At 32.3% G+C, this 17,844-nt stretch overlaps 1 pseudogene; it reads left to right on the top strand.

The window, feature by feature from the left end:
* Nucleotides 17,107-17,544, top strand: LOC109361740 (annotated as a pseudogene).

Raw genomic sequence — 17,844 nt, 5'->3', positions numbered from 1 at the left:
TTTGTTAAGGTCAATAAAAAGTTTAAAAATATTCAGTTTATAATGAAATTAAGTATTTAATATATTCAGAAGTCATCATCTTAGTTTAATACACTCTTGGTTACTATTATAAGTAAAAAACTTCAAAAAATAATTGCTATCGAATATAAGCAAATATAATGAAATTAAGTACCAAATATTAGCAATTCTTTTACATATTTTCAAACTATCATTTTTAGTTGAAAGAAACTTCTCTTTACATAACATGCTAAATAATATGAGTAACTAAAGTGAGAACAGTAGGTCTTACAAATCATAAATAATTATGATTAAAAGTTAGTTATCAGTCATATGATAATTATATACATATATATTTTAATCTTAACAGTTGAAATAAAATTCTGTAGTTTATATTAATTGTTCTTATTTCTCACAATATTATTATCAACTGAGTCCTCCCCCTTAAATGATAATGGTACTCGTGTGTTTTTATTAAATCGAAGTACTTAATTTTACTTTTAACTAATTTTCTTAATGTGTAAAATCAGCTGAATTTGCTTTGACATGAAGGAATAATTTACTTATTTTAAATTTCCTCAATCCCTGCTAGTAATCTTTCTTTTATATGTAGAACCCCTTTTATTATATCCCATTAATTACTAGAAAACGCATACTCGATTTCTTATAAATATAAAAAAAAAAAAAAAAACTTAAGTGAAAACAAATAAAGAAAGATATGAGATGCGTAATGCATTGCTTAGTGCAAATCAATTCATCATCAACCGGATAATTTAATGCAAATACACATCATTTCATATAACCTCTTATACAAAATGACTTTTTAAATAATTATATCATTTTCTATAATTTTTTTATGAAAGAGGACTTTTCAAATAGTTATATTATGGCATATAATATATATTTGATTTTATTTAATTATTCAATTAGAGAAATAATATCCTAATAATAATGTGTCTACTGATTAACTATCTCATTAACTATTAAATATAGACACAATTCTTATAAATAGCACATGTATTCATTATGTAAGTGCTTCTATATTGTTATTGTATAATTTATCATTTACGTATTAATAATTATTAACTCTTAAATAAAAGCAATAAATAAGAATTGAGCGACATTATAATACACTATCATATATAATGTTCATTGGAAAACATTGATCTATAAATATTTCCTAATTGTTTCGCCTTTAGTTTTTCTTGGTCTCTCTTTCTATAGAAATTTGACTAACATCCACTTGTTTTATTCTCCTTAATAGGGCTTAGCTTAAATCAGTCTCATTCGCACATGTCCAAACCACCTAAGGAGTGGTTGTACCATCTTTTATAAAATAGGATTACTTCAACTTTCTTCATGGTGTATTCATTTCTAATCATATCTTGCCTAGTGTGTCCATTCATTCAACGCAACATGTTTATCTCTACTACATGAAGTTTATTCTCTTGTTAACATTTTGATGTCCAACATTAAGTTCTATATAACATTGTAGGTCTTATATCTTTATAGAAATCTCCTCCTTAAACTTGGGTGTTACTTTTTATCACATATGACACCTGAAACAATTTGTCATTTTATCTATTTCGCTTGAATCCTTTGACTTACATCCAGTGATGGATCTAAGACCCGGTGACAAGGTGTGCAACATATATTAAAAATTAACATAGTAAATATCATTATATATAAAACAATGAAAACATTAATATCAAAATCACAAAATTTAAATATATTTAATCAACTAAGTTATATATTTCATAATTGATCTCTACATGACTTCATATTTTGAAATGTTGAATTATCAACTCATTGTCAATATTATTGAACATTTCTCAATCATTATAACTGATTAGACAATATGTCATTCATACATCTCTCATTCAATTATGCATCTTATTGTTCATAATTTTCATAGTTGAAAAAACTTTTTTCTATAATTGTTGCGGTAACTGGTAAAATCATTGTTAAATTCGAAAGAAAATAAGCTAGTCAGTAAACAATATGTTTTTCACTTTCAAACAACTATGAAAAAGATTATTGATTCTTTTTAAAGAAGCAAATTCAACCCTAATATATATATTTCACTAATGCAAGTCTCAAGTTGATTATCAAGTATCGTTAAATTAATTGAACAAAAATCAGGTGGTTAAAACTTTACAAATTCAATTAGTTTTGTCATATCAAAACTAGAGAACAAGTTGGTTGGACTCAAACAAGATATTCAAAGAAACAGTTTGGGTATTTGTTTTGGAGAAACAACCTTAAAATTCCTTGAGTTGCATATCCACGATAGTACACAATAATGACTATTTTTTTCATGAAACTTTGTTCTTGTCATTTGCAGAAAATAAATTTTATATTTGTAGAATTGTAGGTAGTATATATATTTTTTAAATTTTATAAATTTTAGATTTGTAGAATTGTATAAATTGTAGGTAGTATAGATTTGTAGAATCGTATAAATTGTAGGTAGTGTAGATTTGAAGGTAGTATAGATTTGTAGAATTGTATAAATTTTAGATTTGTGTATGTCGTTGGCATTTGCACAGCTTGAGGTGCATATAGCATCGTCAATGCTTATATTTCTATCAATTTTGCATTATCTTATATGATTTACCCTTAATAGCTAAATCTAGTGACTTGTGACATGATATGATCTTAATTTTCATCTCTTAATAGGGTTTGTCTGCCTCAAGAGCATATCTTTTGTCCCATATAATGTATTACTCCATGTGCCACTTCTATATGATTGGTCAGAAAAACATTTAATTATTAATTTTTTAACTTAAATATATTTTTTCAACCAATCACATGAAGTGACACATACAATTGTACATTTTTTAGGACAATAGATGTGCTCTCCTCTGCCTACATTTATCCTTCATATACTTCCTCTTACTTCGACTTATACGAAAATCATATACTTGTAAAGTTTGTCTTCAAATTTCTACTTTTTTATTTAATTCTTCTATCAACTCATGTTAGATATTTCCTTATAATTGGTGAAATATCAATTCTAGGATCTTGAATATCATGATTCTCACATATAATACAAAGCAATGATACAAAGTCATGCATGAATTCATGTTCTCTAATCTACTCCTTTGATATATCTAATGAGAGAGTTTTGATATGATGGTCTTCCTCAACCAAATCCTTAAATCCTTTTGGGACATTTGTTTTCTCTCTGATGGGAAGAGGTGAAAACTATTTGTGATTTGGTGTCTTGGGGACCCTAACAATTCGTTATGGGTGTTAACTTATAGGGTTCCCATTATCCCCTATAAGCCAACCGTTTGGATATCTAATCAGTAAGCCCATATTCATTACCAGTTTCAGAAGTCTTATAAGTTGTCACTAATTAGAGCACTTGTTTTGTAACCCAAAATAAATAGATAATATAATTGTATTAAATATATGATGCTCACCTTAATTAGAAATTATGAATTTCTAATAATCTTCCACTTGGACTTCATATTTTTCCTGAAACAATTATGTCACATATTCTTTAGTTGCACATCTGTATGCTATTTATATTTAGACTTCTCTTTGATACAATCTAGTCCCTCTCATATATCAACTATGAAACCACCACGACCTTCATCACATTCAAACATGACTCGACCATAAAGATCACCATACCAATATACTAAATGACATATAGCATATATAGACGAGTGACATAGAAATTTCATGTAATGTGATCTTAAACATGTCTATTTATAACTTGTCCTTCTTTATTCTTTAGTGAGATCAATCGAAAGTCTTTAATTGCAACACAATAGTTACAATTCACAAGTTCAAAATAGAACAATAAACCATAAACTTTATTATGCATAAAACTGAATATAACATCCAAAGTAAATCATAAATCATATAGACTCCCACTGAACTAAGGTATCATAAGGAGCAATACTCATATGAGCAATATGCTCATGAAAGACTTTAGGTACCAAACCCTTAGTCAGTGGATCAACTAGCATAAAATTTGTCCCTATATGTTCTATGGAAATTTGTCTATTTGGAACACTTTCTTTAACAACCAGAAACTTGATGTCAATAAAATTGGACTTTGTAAAACTCCTATTATTGTTGGATTAAAGAATCGCAGACTTAGTGTCACAATAAATTCTTGGTGGTCTTTTAATACCATCACCACATGTAAGCCAGTGACAAAATTTCCACAACCATATGCTATGGTCTGATATTTCAAAACAAACCATGAAATCTGCAACCATGGTTGAAGGAGCTATGAGCGTTTGTTTAGCGGACCTCCAAGAGATAACACCTTCAACCAAGATAAACATATATCTAGAGATGGAGTGTCTGTTGTCTAAACGCCCAAAAATCAATGTCAGAGTACTCAATAATCTTTAAATTCTCAGACATTCGATAAGTGAAGATGTACTCTTTTGTTCTCTTAAGTACTGCATAACACGTTTGACTGCCTTCTAGTGATGCATTACAGGATTGCTCATATATCTTCTCAAAACTTTCACGACAAATGCTATGTCGGACGTTGGCAAACTTGAGCATACATTAGACTTCATACTGCAGATGCATAAGGAATCTTTTGCATCTCGTATCTTTGAAAGTCATTTTTGGGGCACTATTCCAGACTAAACTTGTCTCCCTTAGCTATAGGGGTATCCCCTGGTTTACTTGTGTTGGGATGCTTAAAATATATTATTGTGTTAGTCCCACATTGTCTAGTATTGGAATAGAGTAGAGTAACCAATGTTATATATTGGACTCAAGTCCCTTGTTATAATGTACACCAGATATAAGTACCAAATAGAAACACTCAATGGGAAGGTGGGACCATGGGTATGCTAGGGTTTGTAATCTTTATTCTCTAATAATATCTGCGTAGCCGCTCAATGCTCCCGGGGACGTAGGCACAACTGGCTGAACCCTGTTAACAAATTCTTTTGTGTTATTCGCTTGTCTCTATACTCTTTACTATTTGATTGTTCGCTTGTTCCTAACAATTGGTATCAAAGCCAATTGGTAGATGACTCTTAACCCAGACAGCAGATAATGGCTAAAGAGGGTGAAGGCGTGATGGCTAGATAAGGCCCGTCAAAGGTACTGTGCAAGGATAAAGTAGATGATCTGAATGAGAAGAAAACATAGTGGAACTGTGGTGAGGGCGATATATGTTGATCCAAAATCCCAGAAATTCATGTCCTAGATTAGGATCAAGGTGGAGATAGGGAGTCATGTGTTGAGTTTGACCCGGAGACAGGTGCTGACAATATCTCTCTAGATGTTGAGAAAATGTTCTCATTTGAGATGAGAAGTGAAATATCCTAATGGCGTGTTTGAGACGTCATAGGAAGGATGTTAATTGTTAGCAGATCCACAAAAGCACAGAGGCGCTGACTGACTTTAACGTATGGTGTTAAATGGGCATTGACTTTGATGCAAGTTGTAAATCGAGCATTGGTAGAGATGCAGGGGTGTGACATGAGCATTGGCTTGGATGCAAGGATGTGACACAAAAATAAGTTATCATTGACACAAGGTGTGTGTTATGGATATACTCCTTATGATGGAGTATCATAGTTCTTTTGAACTAGGATTGTCAGAGTAGACAATGGTGGTAGCGGTTGAAGCTTTCCAAGGAAGCTCTAAGGTTTAGTTTGAATGAGTATTGAAGAGAATGATTTTTGGTGAAATTTTGTGTAGAGGTTCCAATATAACGAAAGACTTCCTATCAATAGGTGGCTAGACGACGTGTTCCATTTGATGGCGGTACGGGAAGCTGCACTAAAAGTTTGGAGAGCTAGGCTCTTGGTAACATCATCAAGGATACTCAGAAGGTCTACGCTGTAGGGGAGTAGTTAAAGAGAATTAGACATTGAACAAGGTGGAGTCATATATTCGCTAAGGTGGAGATTCTTGTGTAGATTTCCTAAGTAGCGAGATATTTGTCTATTTCAATCAAGGTGGAGATTGTTGGGATGCTTGAAATATGTTATTGTGTTAGTCCCACATTGTCTAGTATTGGAATAGAGTAGAGTAACCAATGCTATATATTGGACTCAATTCCCTTGTTATAATGTGCACCAGATATAAGTACCAAATAGAAACACCCCATGGGCAGGTGGGCCAATGGGAGTGTTAGGGGTTGTAATTCTTATTCTCTAATAATATCTTGGTAGTCGCTCAGCGCTCCTGAGGATGTAGGTACAATTGGCTGAACCCCGTTAACAAATTCTCTTGTTTCTTCTCTTCTAATTATTCTACGCACTTTATTTGATTGCTTGTGGCCAACATTGTGCAACGATCGCTTCCGCTGCACCAACAACTTTCTTTCCTGTCAAATCTATCTAGGACTTTATCTATATAGCTTTCTTGTGACAACCTTAGGATACCTTGAGAACAATATCTTAGTATATGAATACTTAATACAGAAGAAGCTTCCCCAAGATCTTTCATTTCAAAATACTTCGTTAGAAATTTCTTGGTAGCATGCAGTATATCATCGACATATAGTACCAGGAATATAAATACTCCCACTGAACCTCTGGTACATACAATCATCAACTTTATTTGCCTCAAAACCATACAAGGTAATAACTTGATAAAACTTGTGATTCCATTGACGAGAAGCTTGTTTAAGGCCATATATGGATTTCTTTAATTTGCATACCATATATTTTGAGCTCATTGACACTTTGTTTTCTGGTTGCACCATATAGATCATTTCTTTAATGTCACCATTTAGAAACACAATCTTAACATCCATCTGATATAGCTCTAAATCAAAATGAGCTACTAGTGCCAATATTATTCTTTTAGAATCCTTCGAAGATACTTGAGAGAAAGTTTCTTTATAATCAATGTCTTCTTTCTGAGTGTAGCCTTTAACAACTAGACGAGCTTTATATCTATCAATATTATTCTTCGAATTCCTCTTGGTTTTAAATATCCATTTGCAACCAATAGGTTTCACACCTTCAGGTAATTAGACAAGATCCCAAAGTCATTATCATGCATAGACTTCATCTCATCCTTCATGGCATCGATCCAGTTTTGAGAGTTATAACTTTTCATTGCTTGACATAAGTTTAATGGATTATCATCTCTTAACCCGATGTCATCCTCATGTTCTTGAAGAAATACATATAATACTGAGGAATTTCACTTCTCCTCTTTCTAGTGGATCTCCTTAATGACACTTCTACTTCTTGAGGTTGTTGAATTTGTTATATAGGTACTTGAGGGAGAATCTCATTGTTGTCTTGTTCTGGGATATTGTCAGGAACAATATTTTGAACATTATCTCATATTACCGAAGTTATTTCTTGAATGGTAATTGGCACAAGAACTTGTTCACCATTAGTGACAGGTTCTTCCTAAAGACAACATTCATTATGTTATCTTCCTTCCCAAAATCAACTTCCTCAAGAAATCTTGCATTTCTCGTCTCAAAAAAAGTATTGAAGTAGGATCATAAAATTTATAGCCTCGAGAGCGTTCAAGATAGCCAACAAAATAACACCTAATTGTTCTTGAGTCCATTTTTATTTCATGCGACCTGTAAGGTTGCACCTTAACTGGACAACCCCAAATGTGCAAATATTCTAATCCTTGTCTTTTATTACTCCAAAGCTCATATGAGGTTTTGTTAACTGCTTTACTTGACACCTTATTAAGGATGTAAACTGTGGTCTTCAAAGCTCCCCCAAAGAGACTATGGTAAGGAAGATTGACTAACTATATTTCTCACCATATCCTTAAGAGTTCGGTTTAATCGCTCAATAACACCTTTCATGCTAGGTTTGCCTAACATAGTGTATTGCAGAACATTTCCATATTCTCTGAGGAAAAACACAAATAGCTCTTTCACAACATCCTTATTATTCTTTCTTTTCTTATTCTAAGAGGTCATAGTCAAATGAGTACTTTCAATCTTATCTCTCTACAATCTTTCTTTCTCTTGTATGTAGTGAGATATAAGCTCATTGAGAGACCATTTGTCCTTCGTGTTATAGCTCACTTTGAATTGCCCAAAGTGTGCAAGAAGCGATATCAAAACCAAGTACACGAGCAAGTCATCACCGAGCTCTAACTTAAGTGACTTCAGTTTTGATGTGAGATTAGACATCTCCCCCTTATGTTCCCTTTGCCTTTATACTTCATGGAGATGAGTTTAGCCAAAAGACTACCTGTCTCCACCTTTTTATTTTTGGCAAGTATGGTTCTATTTCTTCAAGAAACTTTCTTGCACTCCGACCCTCAGAAATAGAGCCTCCAAATGCTTTTGGAATAGAGCGTTTCATGATTATTATACACATTTGGTTAGAGTGTTCCAATTTCTTAATTTTAACCTCAACGATGATTTCTATAGTAGAAATGGATTTCTCCATCTGAAGTGCCACATCTAAATCCATACAGCCGAGAATAATCTCTACGGCTTCCTTATAGACCTTAAAGTTTGTCTCATTCAATAATGAGATGTTCTTAATTTGAGCATAAATATTTGCAGCACTAGTAAAAGAACAAAACAAATTGCAATCATTCTTGTAATTAAACTCACATTCAACTTTAATACTTAAATTCAAATGATGATGAGGCACATCATGAGTTACCTAGCACAACATTAATATTCAGTCTTTGGATAAAATATTAATTTGAAAGTGGTACACTCAATGTAGTAAACAAACATTGATAAACAGTCATGGCAAACAATAAGCCTTTCTTTGGACCGACTTACTATTCACATGGAAAGCCATATGATAATCACATATTTATTACTACAAGTATGTTTGTAATTTGGGCCAAATAGTAATCTTCATTTGGGTCAATCACTATTCGCATAAAATGAAAACATACAATTGGCTTGATATTTCATATCAATTACTAATGATACTCTTGTTTGTAATGGTTAAATATTGATCATAATGCATGTCAAATAATAAGTCATTCTTTGGACTGATTTATCATTCACATATGCAACTTTATAATAATAACATATTTACCATCACATGTGTGTATATAATTCGACCAAGTAATAATCTTCCTTTGGGCCGATTACTACTCGCATGAATATATACGCACTAGCATTTGATATTTATTATGAACAATTCACAAAAAAAATGTCACGTTGGCAACTTCTTATTTAATAGGTTCACTTAAAATGTCAACAAAAATTATTTTCTAAAAGAAAAACCATTTGGTTGAGTTTGATTCAATATAATCTTAATCCAAAACTTATATTATTTGTATCCACATATAAATACATATATCCGTTATAGCCTATTGGTAGCAGTGCATCATTCTCATCACAAGGAATGCATTTCGAATTCCATTGATGGTCATTTTGAATTTTCCATAAAAAATATTATTATTTTATACATGATTAAACATGGCATGACAAACTGTCCAAACAAAAACAGTGTTTCAACAATAACAATCGCTTAATAATGCAATCAGCTACCAACCAATGCAACAAGTCATAAGTGTTGTAACCATTTAAACAAACAAGTCAGTAATATATATAAAATAAGACATGTTCAATAGACCCATCACAAGATACATAACACAACATCAATTTCTAGTCTTTGGACAGAAAAATTAATTTGTAAGTGGTACTCTCAACGTAATGATCAAATATTAACAATTAATTCTGTCAAACAATAGACTTTCTTTGGATCGACTATTATTCACATGGAAAAAACTTTATAGATGTTACTTATTTATCATCACATGTATGTTATTACTTGGCCAAATTGTGCCTTCCTTTGGACGAACATAATTTGAATAAATAATCTCATACTCATCTGTGTAATCTTAATCAATTTCCACAATAGAAGTTTCTTTGGCAACATATTGCATCAATTAATTCAAAAATAATTATCAGACAAAAGGAAAACATATGGGTCCATTATAAAAAAATTATGATCTTCAAATTAAAACCTTCAGATTTGATATCTTTTATGATTAACATATATAATCCAATAATATAATTCAAAGCTCTAGGTATGGTCAGCCTTAGACAAGCCAATCATTCACACCTGACTTTATCTATATTACCATATTTTTTAATGCACAGGAAATTTCTGGTAGACCTGGACATGTTCCATGGCGCGAAGTCTCTTCTCATCTAATAGCTCTAATTGTGGGGATATCTAAAAAAGATGCTCTCCCTCTCATCCACATCAAAATCTTTGTCAAGCTGGGCCCTGATGAGGGATGGGAATGGCTGAATACGTCTGCCCTTTTCTTCCCGTACGCAAGTAAGCAACTGGCCTTAAATTGTATCGAGCTACATGCCCTTCTCATAAGATGTTGTAAGCTACGGGCCATAAAATGTCCGACGAAGCTTAAAGCAGACATCAAGAGCTAACTAAAACTAAGAAGGGGGCCAACAAGCCCCTTTAAAGCAAATGCCCGTGAGAAGCTAATGTCGTAGAAGTTACAGGACATAGAAGCAGGCCTAAGCAGCACCTAAGAAGCAGGTCAAGAAGTGGATTGAATCTTTTCCAGTCTAGAGACTGGCAGATTACCCTCGAAAGAAAGGATCAAAATCTTCCTTCTGCTTTGAACAAGATAAGTGGACAAATGAGTTGAATAATACAGGGACAGATAAGCTAGGCAAGGTTCCCCTTTGATATCTCCCAACCTAAAGGTTTATTCAGAGGTGGGTCTTTCAACCGCCTACTCTTTCGATGAAGGGTGCACTACAAGACCATCGGTACTAAAAAGATAAAATGGGGGGATTTCGTTGATATTGAGTCGACTATAAACTACTCATCTTGCTTGGAACCGTCGTTGTGTATGGGAAAGAGGGGTTCTACCTATGCTTGGTAGGGAAAAGGGTGAATGGTCCCAAAAGGGACGGGAAAAAAGCCACTAGAAAGAACGGGGGGTCATCCACTCCGTCGCTGGGTAGTTTACTTTATCTGTGACTCTGAGTACAAGAATTCCGGGTCAAAAAAAATATGTTATATATATCAACACATAAAAGTGGATGCAATCTTAATCAAATACAAAGTTGATCTAGAGTGAAATAAAAGGATATATGTAAATCGTTATCAAAAATTTCAAAACGAATATGATCATGCATATCTTAAAACATATATGTAACACTATATATATATATACACTTTCACACACTAACATAGTAAATGTAAATATAATTTTAAGCATTAACTGCAACTAATATATATATATATTAACTTTAATCAATAATTCTAGACATCATAACAACTTCAAGCTAGAAACAATTACATATTTATATGTATATTTTAATTCACAATATATATAACGTCATGAATTCCAGATTGTATATGTATAAAATAAAAACACATCTCAACAAATTTATACCTTATACATATACTTTAACAAATTACAAAATTGTAAAGTGACAAAAGTCAATGTCCATCATTAAGATATTAGTGCACATATAATATATATATATATATATAGTATAACAGAGTTATCAAAGTTAATGCAATGTTCATGCACATTGCTAGGGTGAGCAAGACCAGACCCGATCCATAGACCTGTCTTAACACGATGACTTAGGGACGGGTCAGACCCATCTAAATAAATAAAAAAGGACATACCCGATTAAAAAGGACAGACACGTCGTCAAAAAAGGACGGGTTCAGGTCTATGTATGGGTCACCTAACCCGTCCCTTTTAGTAATATATCAAGAACAGTTGAATAAGTACCTATCAATATCCATTATATTCAACTCATATTGGCATGTTGATGTCATTTCAGTTCACCCGGCCGGTCCCTTATTGGCATGTTGTTGTCATTTCAGTTCTTATGTATTTTTTTATCATTTACAAGAACACTTCAGCTTATGTTGACACTTGATAGTTTAAATTATTCTGAAATTTTCAATGTCTTCTATAATTTTCAGTCACGTGATTGTGATAGTTTTTAATTTGAAGAATCATTTTACAGTTTGTGGTAATTTTCAGTCACGTGATGCACGTTTTAGTTGATTTTATATACAAATTGTGGTAATTTTGATTGTACATGATTAATGATTTGAGAAAAAAATCTATATTTGTCATTTTGTCTTTTTCCAACCCAGACCCATCCTATCTTGAATCGTCTTATTTTGGATTCGTCCTTCACACGTCCCATCCTAATTAGGGTCGGGTTCGATTTAAAAAATTGACCCGATCAATATTTAGGGACGGGTGAGGGAAATGCATAACCCATCACAACCCGTCCTACGCTCACCCCTAGTTAATGCAATATCCATGTACATATATGAATATATATTTCAACACATGTTGCAATGATTCATAATACAAATTACCCATGATTCAAATAAGCGGAAGTAGATAAAAGTTATCTTCATTATTCATAAATACCCAATTTTTATAACCAATAGCGGAAACATAAAAATTCCCAAATTTAAAAACTAGGGTTCACAAAAAATTGGGGAAAAACATCTTTAGTGAAGAACCATAAAATTTAGAACCTAAAACTCTGATACCACTTGTTAGATATTTCTTGATGATTGATGAAATACCAATCCTAGGATCTTGAATATCATGATTCTCACACATAATATAAAACAAGGATAAAAAGTCATACATGAATCCATGTTTTCTGATATGCTCTTTTGATATACCTTTTGAGAGAGTTTTGATATGATGGTCTTACTCAACTAAATCTTTAATTCCTTTTGGGACCTTCGTTTTCTCTCCGATGTGGAAAGGTGAAAACTATTTGTGACTTTGTGTATTGGAGACCAAATCATTCCTTATGCGTTAACTTATAGGGTTCTATTATCTCCTATAAGTCAACTCGTTGTGTAACCATTCATTAAGTTCAGTTCATATTCGTTATCAGTTTCAGAAGTCTTATAGGTTGTGAGTAATTAGATCACTTGTTTTATAATCCAAAATAAATAGTCAATATAATTGTATTAAATATATGATGTTCACCTTAATTAGAAATTATGAATTTCTAACCACTCACCCATGAAGACAACGTCATCCATGAAAGACATGTATTTTTGTACTTGTCATTGGATATGCTTACTAAACTCATCCAAAACTAATATGAAGAAATAATACCTAAGCCAGACATTAAGTTTCGACGTTATTTATTATGATTGTTCGCTATTCTGCTAGAGAAACAAGTAGCTCCATACTTCTTTTTCCTCCCCGTCTTACTTATTTTGTTTTCTGTCAAATAATACATAAATCTCTGTACTTTTTTACTTTTTATTCCATCTCTTATTCTCTTTCAAGTTGAATAGGTGTCGCGGTTCCCACTTACCGCTATTTGCACCAAAACCCTATGCTGAAAAATTACCCAGTTAATCGATTAAAGCTATGACTTAATCGATTAAGTCGCATAGAATTAGCAGTTGCTAAATGACTCAATTTGATGTAAATCAAGGGGGCAACCTATGATTTATGGAGGTCATGTTCTTGCAAAGAATTCGTAGCATAATTTAGTTTATTTTATTTGCATTGTTATTAATAAATGATAATTTATTTCTCATGTAGTCTTAGGATATATGTTTATCTTTCATTCAAGCATTTTAGTATTTAATTTGATGTATTTTGGGGATTGGGAAATTATTTATTTACTTGTAATTTGGCATAGTAGTGGCTAAGTGGTGTAGCATAAACAAGGTGGCATGAAAATAGGAACAATGTAACAATTTCAGAACCAACTTGTGGCTATTCTTAAGGGATGAAGAGAAGATGATCAAGTCCACTCAAGCAAAAAAAATTCTATGATTAATTCGGTCAGATTACTTAGAGGAATTTTCAAGGCTAATTCAAATTCAAATCGTCAACAACTCAATCCAACCGAAATTGATCAGATCAAATTAGATTAGGCTTGTTAGGATTATGTTAGTTAGGATTTTATCTTCAAATTTCAATTTGTTAAATTAGATCTTATCTTTATCTTTTCAACATGGCAAATATGCCTATTTATAATTTTGTTTATTCATTAATAAAAAAAGTTGAATTTTGAGAAAACCTTGTGTTTATTTTAGTTGAGAGCAATTCTCCTAAAAACCTGAGGTTGGCCGTGGCCACCATTAATAAGTTCTTATCAAGCTTCCTTGCTTGTGGCGAACCTCATAGCTTATCAAGCTTCCATGCTTGTGGCGCTTCCCCCTCCAAATGTTTTCCATTTCCATCACCAAAACAACCCCAAATTGTCACAATTCACCAAAAACGAATTACAGTTTAAAAAGCTCAAGACTTCAAGCTAAAACGATCCTAATTCTAAGGCAACCCCCTAGAGGTTGTCATCACAATTACACAGTCAAGTACAGATTATACAGAAATGATATAACAGATATATTTGTACGCACATGATCTTTATTTGGCAGTAATACTATATTCAAAATATCAGATACAATAGCCAATTAAAAGCTACTTAAAACAGTAAAGAGATAAGGGAAAGAAACAACCCGCAACATGGTTTTTATACTGGTTCGTTTTGCGGTCCACTGCAAAACTACATCCAGTCCTCCCCTTGATCCGGGAGATTTTCTTCACTAAAATTGAAACCAACGTGCCTTACATACACACTTCCAATTACAAGACCTCAGATGCTACCTTCTTGAATTCCTGGACGCCCCTACCTTGGTTTGACCAATCCCAATCGCCTCCCAAGAAAACCTTTCTTACCGCGACCTGACCCCAGCCAAGACTATGTTCCAAACTCAAGACCTCCTAGTCTTGGTGAAGGCTCTCTGTATCTCGTTGGTGGTACGACACCAAGAGATGACTTCCCTCGTTACATAAAAATACACAAAACAGAGTAATATGAAGCACTAAAATAGCTCAAATATTACAAGTAAGACAAGCTATAAATCCTATACAAATCTCACAATTACTATGAATATGTACAATATTAGAATCATGCAATGACATGTAATTTCTTCCCTTAAGAAATCTATAAACAGTAATGAAAGAATCATGCAAGAACAAGATAGGATGATGAACACATTTGATAATATGCAATGAATGACATGTTAATCCCTAAGCACAATACTATCTCACTCTAATCTCACATGTAATTCTCTCTGCCTATATGACATACATTGAACATGAAAATGTGCAACTTAGCAATTCTAAATTGAGTGAATGAAAGATCTAAAATCGTATATGAAATCTGTTGAAAATACAGTTTATATAGAAAAGCTGTTTTACACCCAGTTAATCGATTATGTTGCTTGTTAATCGATTAACGGACTGTTAGAGAGTAACTGAAATCTATTTTTCAATTATCTGTTAAAAACTGTTTTTACGTTAATCGATTAAAGCTTTACTTAATCGATTAACTGACATATTTTCAGTTAAGATGTTAATTGGTAAACTACCTATATGTTATGCTTATCAACTATACATGTTTTACCTTTATGTTATGCCTAAAATGCACAAATAACATGTATGATTAATGCATGAACATATAATAAACTAGATGGCATGTCTCATGTAAATGATATGATAGTTTTTAGACTTTGTGAGATTTGCATCTAGGTTTACCTAACCTAGACTCAATAACTAAGACAAATCTATGGCTCTAGTCTAGACATGAAGCTCTTGAATCTTTGGCATGTTGATTTGTTGAGTTGTCTTTAAGTTTTCACTAAGTCCTTTGTCTTCATCAAAACATAGGCAAGCTTAAGTGCTCTCTTGACACATTGCACTTTCAAAACTAATTTATTTGTTTGAGCAAAAAGTAGAAAGAGTATGAAGTTATTCTTTTATATTATGAATATTTTGGTTGTTTCTATACTATTTTTAAAATATACATTTTTAATATTTATTATCATATATATATATATGTAATATAATTTTTTTACTTTTAATACCTTATAACAAAGGTTAGAGATATTAAAATAAAAGATGATATAAAAATTAATATCAATGTTTAAAAACATTATACACAAGTAAATAAAAGTTAATAAACTAATTCACAAAAAAAATGATGTCCATCCAAATAATGATAAAATAAGGTCAATTCAAAAATGATGAAAATACAATTGAAATTTGAGGTGTAAAATAGAAAGTGAAATTGGTTAGAAAATAAACAATCCAAAAAAAGGTAACCCACTATAAAAGAAATGTTACTTTTGGGTTGTTTTTCATTAATAAAAGTTAGGTTTATAATAGAGTGAGTTGTCAAACATACTTCTATAAGTATTTGAAATAAAAGCAAAAAAAAAAAATACAAAATATCATACTTCAGTAATAAATTGAGAGAGAAACTTGTATGTAGATACATGTAACACGTCACATTATTTGAAGACAAATATATTTTATGGTTTTTTATGCTATCATTTAAGATTAAATTTAATTAGAATTAAAATATTAATGTGTTGTCAAGATCTTATTGGTTGTCTTTATATAGTTTCATGTTCACTCAAGTCTTTGTTATGATCATTTGTCATTGTTAATCCATGTTTGGCAGAATTTAGAGGATGAAGCCTATTAGTACTTTAAAAATCTGCATGAATCTTAAGGGTCTCGGTATGGGTATGTTGGCCTTAAATCCACTGACTGATATTACAGTGATATTTCCAATTCAGTACACTTAAATATTGCTTCAATGAATTGTCATCTAACTTTCCCGTATAGGACTTGTTACGGTTGGCTACTAGATCTTATATTTTACTCCCCTCATTGGCATTTAAGTTTCCCAACCGCAACCTATAATGACATTAAATTCACCTCAACTACAAAATAAGTGCATAAACGTGGTTAGTAATATGGGTCCTTTTTTTTTTACATTCACTCACATTTTATTTAATTTAAGTAACTAATCCTTTTGAATGTATATGGATGGGGATCTGCTGTCCCCAACCACGTCCCTGACCAATCACAATGAAGTAAAATTGATAAAGTTATGAATATTTAATTTTTTTTAACTAACGTGACATAATATGATTGGTTTGGAACAGAGTTTGGGACAGAGTTTGGGACAGCAGATCCTTGTCCGATGTATATATGCTACAAGGATACTTGCCCTCTCGAACCAATCACACATATATAAAATAAATTTTACAAAAATAAAATACTATTCGGTTTGCTAGTTAGGTGGGTCTTGTACTAGAATTCTAGAACCTATACTCTTTTCCCATTATAAATATGCAACACCATGAAAAAGCACAACCCACAATAGCATCTCAAATTAAAAGCCATAAGCTGAAGTTTAATATCAACCTAATTTATTTTCCACATGGCTAGCAAGCTGGTTTTCCTAGCAATTATGTGCCTTGCACTTGGTGCAACCAGTCCCGCCGCCGAAGCCGCGATATCTTACGGTCAGGTAGTGAACAACCTGACCCCATGTGTTTCCTATGTAGTGTATGGTGGGAGCACAGTGCTGCAATGGGATTAAGAATCTCAATGGCATGGCTCAGAACACACCGGATCAGCAGAGCGTGTGCAATTGCATCAAGATCGCAGTTAATGAGAGTGGATTCACTTACTCTAGTTTTAATCTTGACCTTGCTGCTAGCCTTCCTAAGAAATGTGGGGTTAACGTTCCTTACCAGATCAGTCCATAACTACTGACTGCAGCAGGTACATAGATGTAAACATATTATACAGCATAATGAACTCTTTTACTAACTAGTTATATTATGTATACATTATTTCTGAGTAACATCATAATACTAATTAATTACTCACACAGTCACACATAAACATATGCATAGAACACTGTAAAAAATTGTGAGTAAATATATCCAATAATATTGTGTAACACTCAAAATTGCAATATTATAATCATGATTTAAAGCACTACTAACTACTATATTATTTATATTATACATTTGTTTATACATTTTTCTCTCTCAAAATGGGATAAAGAGAAATTATTACATG

The sequence above is a fragment of the Lupinus angustifolius genome, chromosome LG12 (genome assembly GCF_001865875.1).
Source record: "Lupinus angustifolius cultivar Tanjil chromosome LG12, LupAngTanjil_v1.0, whole genome shotgun sequence".
Taxonomy (NCBI): domain Eukaryota; kingdom Viridiplantae; phylum Streptophyta; class Magnoliopsida; order Fabales; family Fabaceae; genus Lupinus; species Lupinus angustifolius.
Note: the sequence above shows the minus strand (reverse complement) of the source record. Positions and strands in the feature narration are given on the sequence as shown.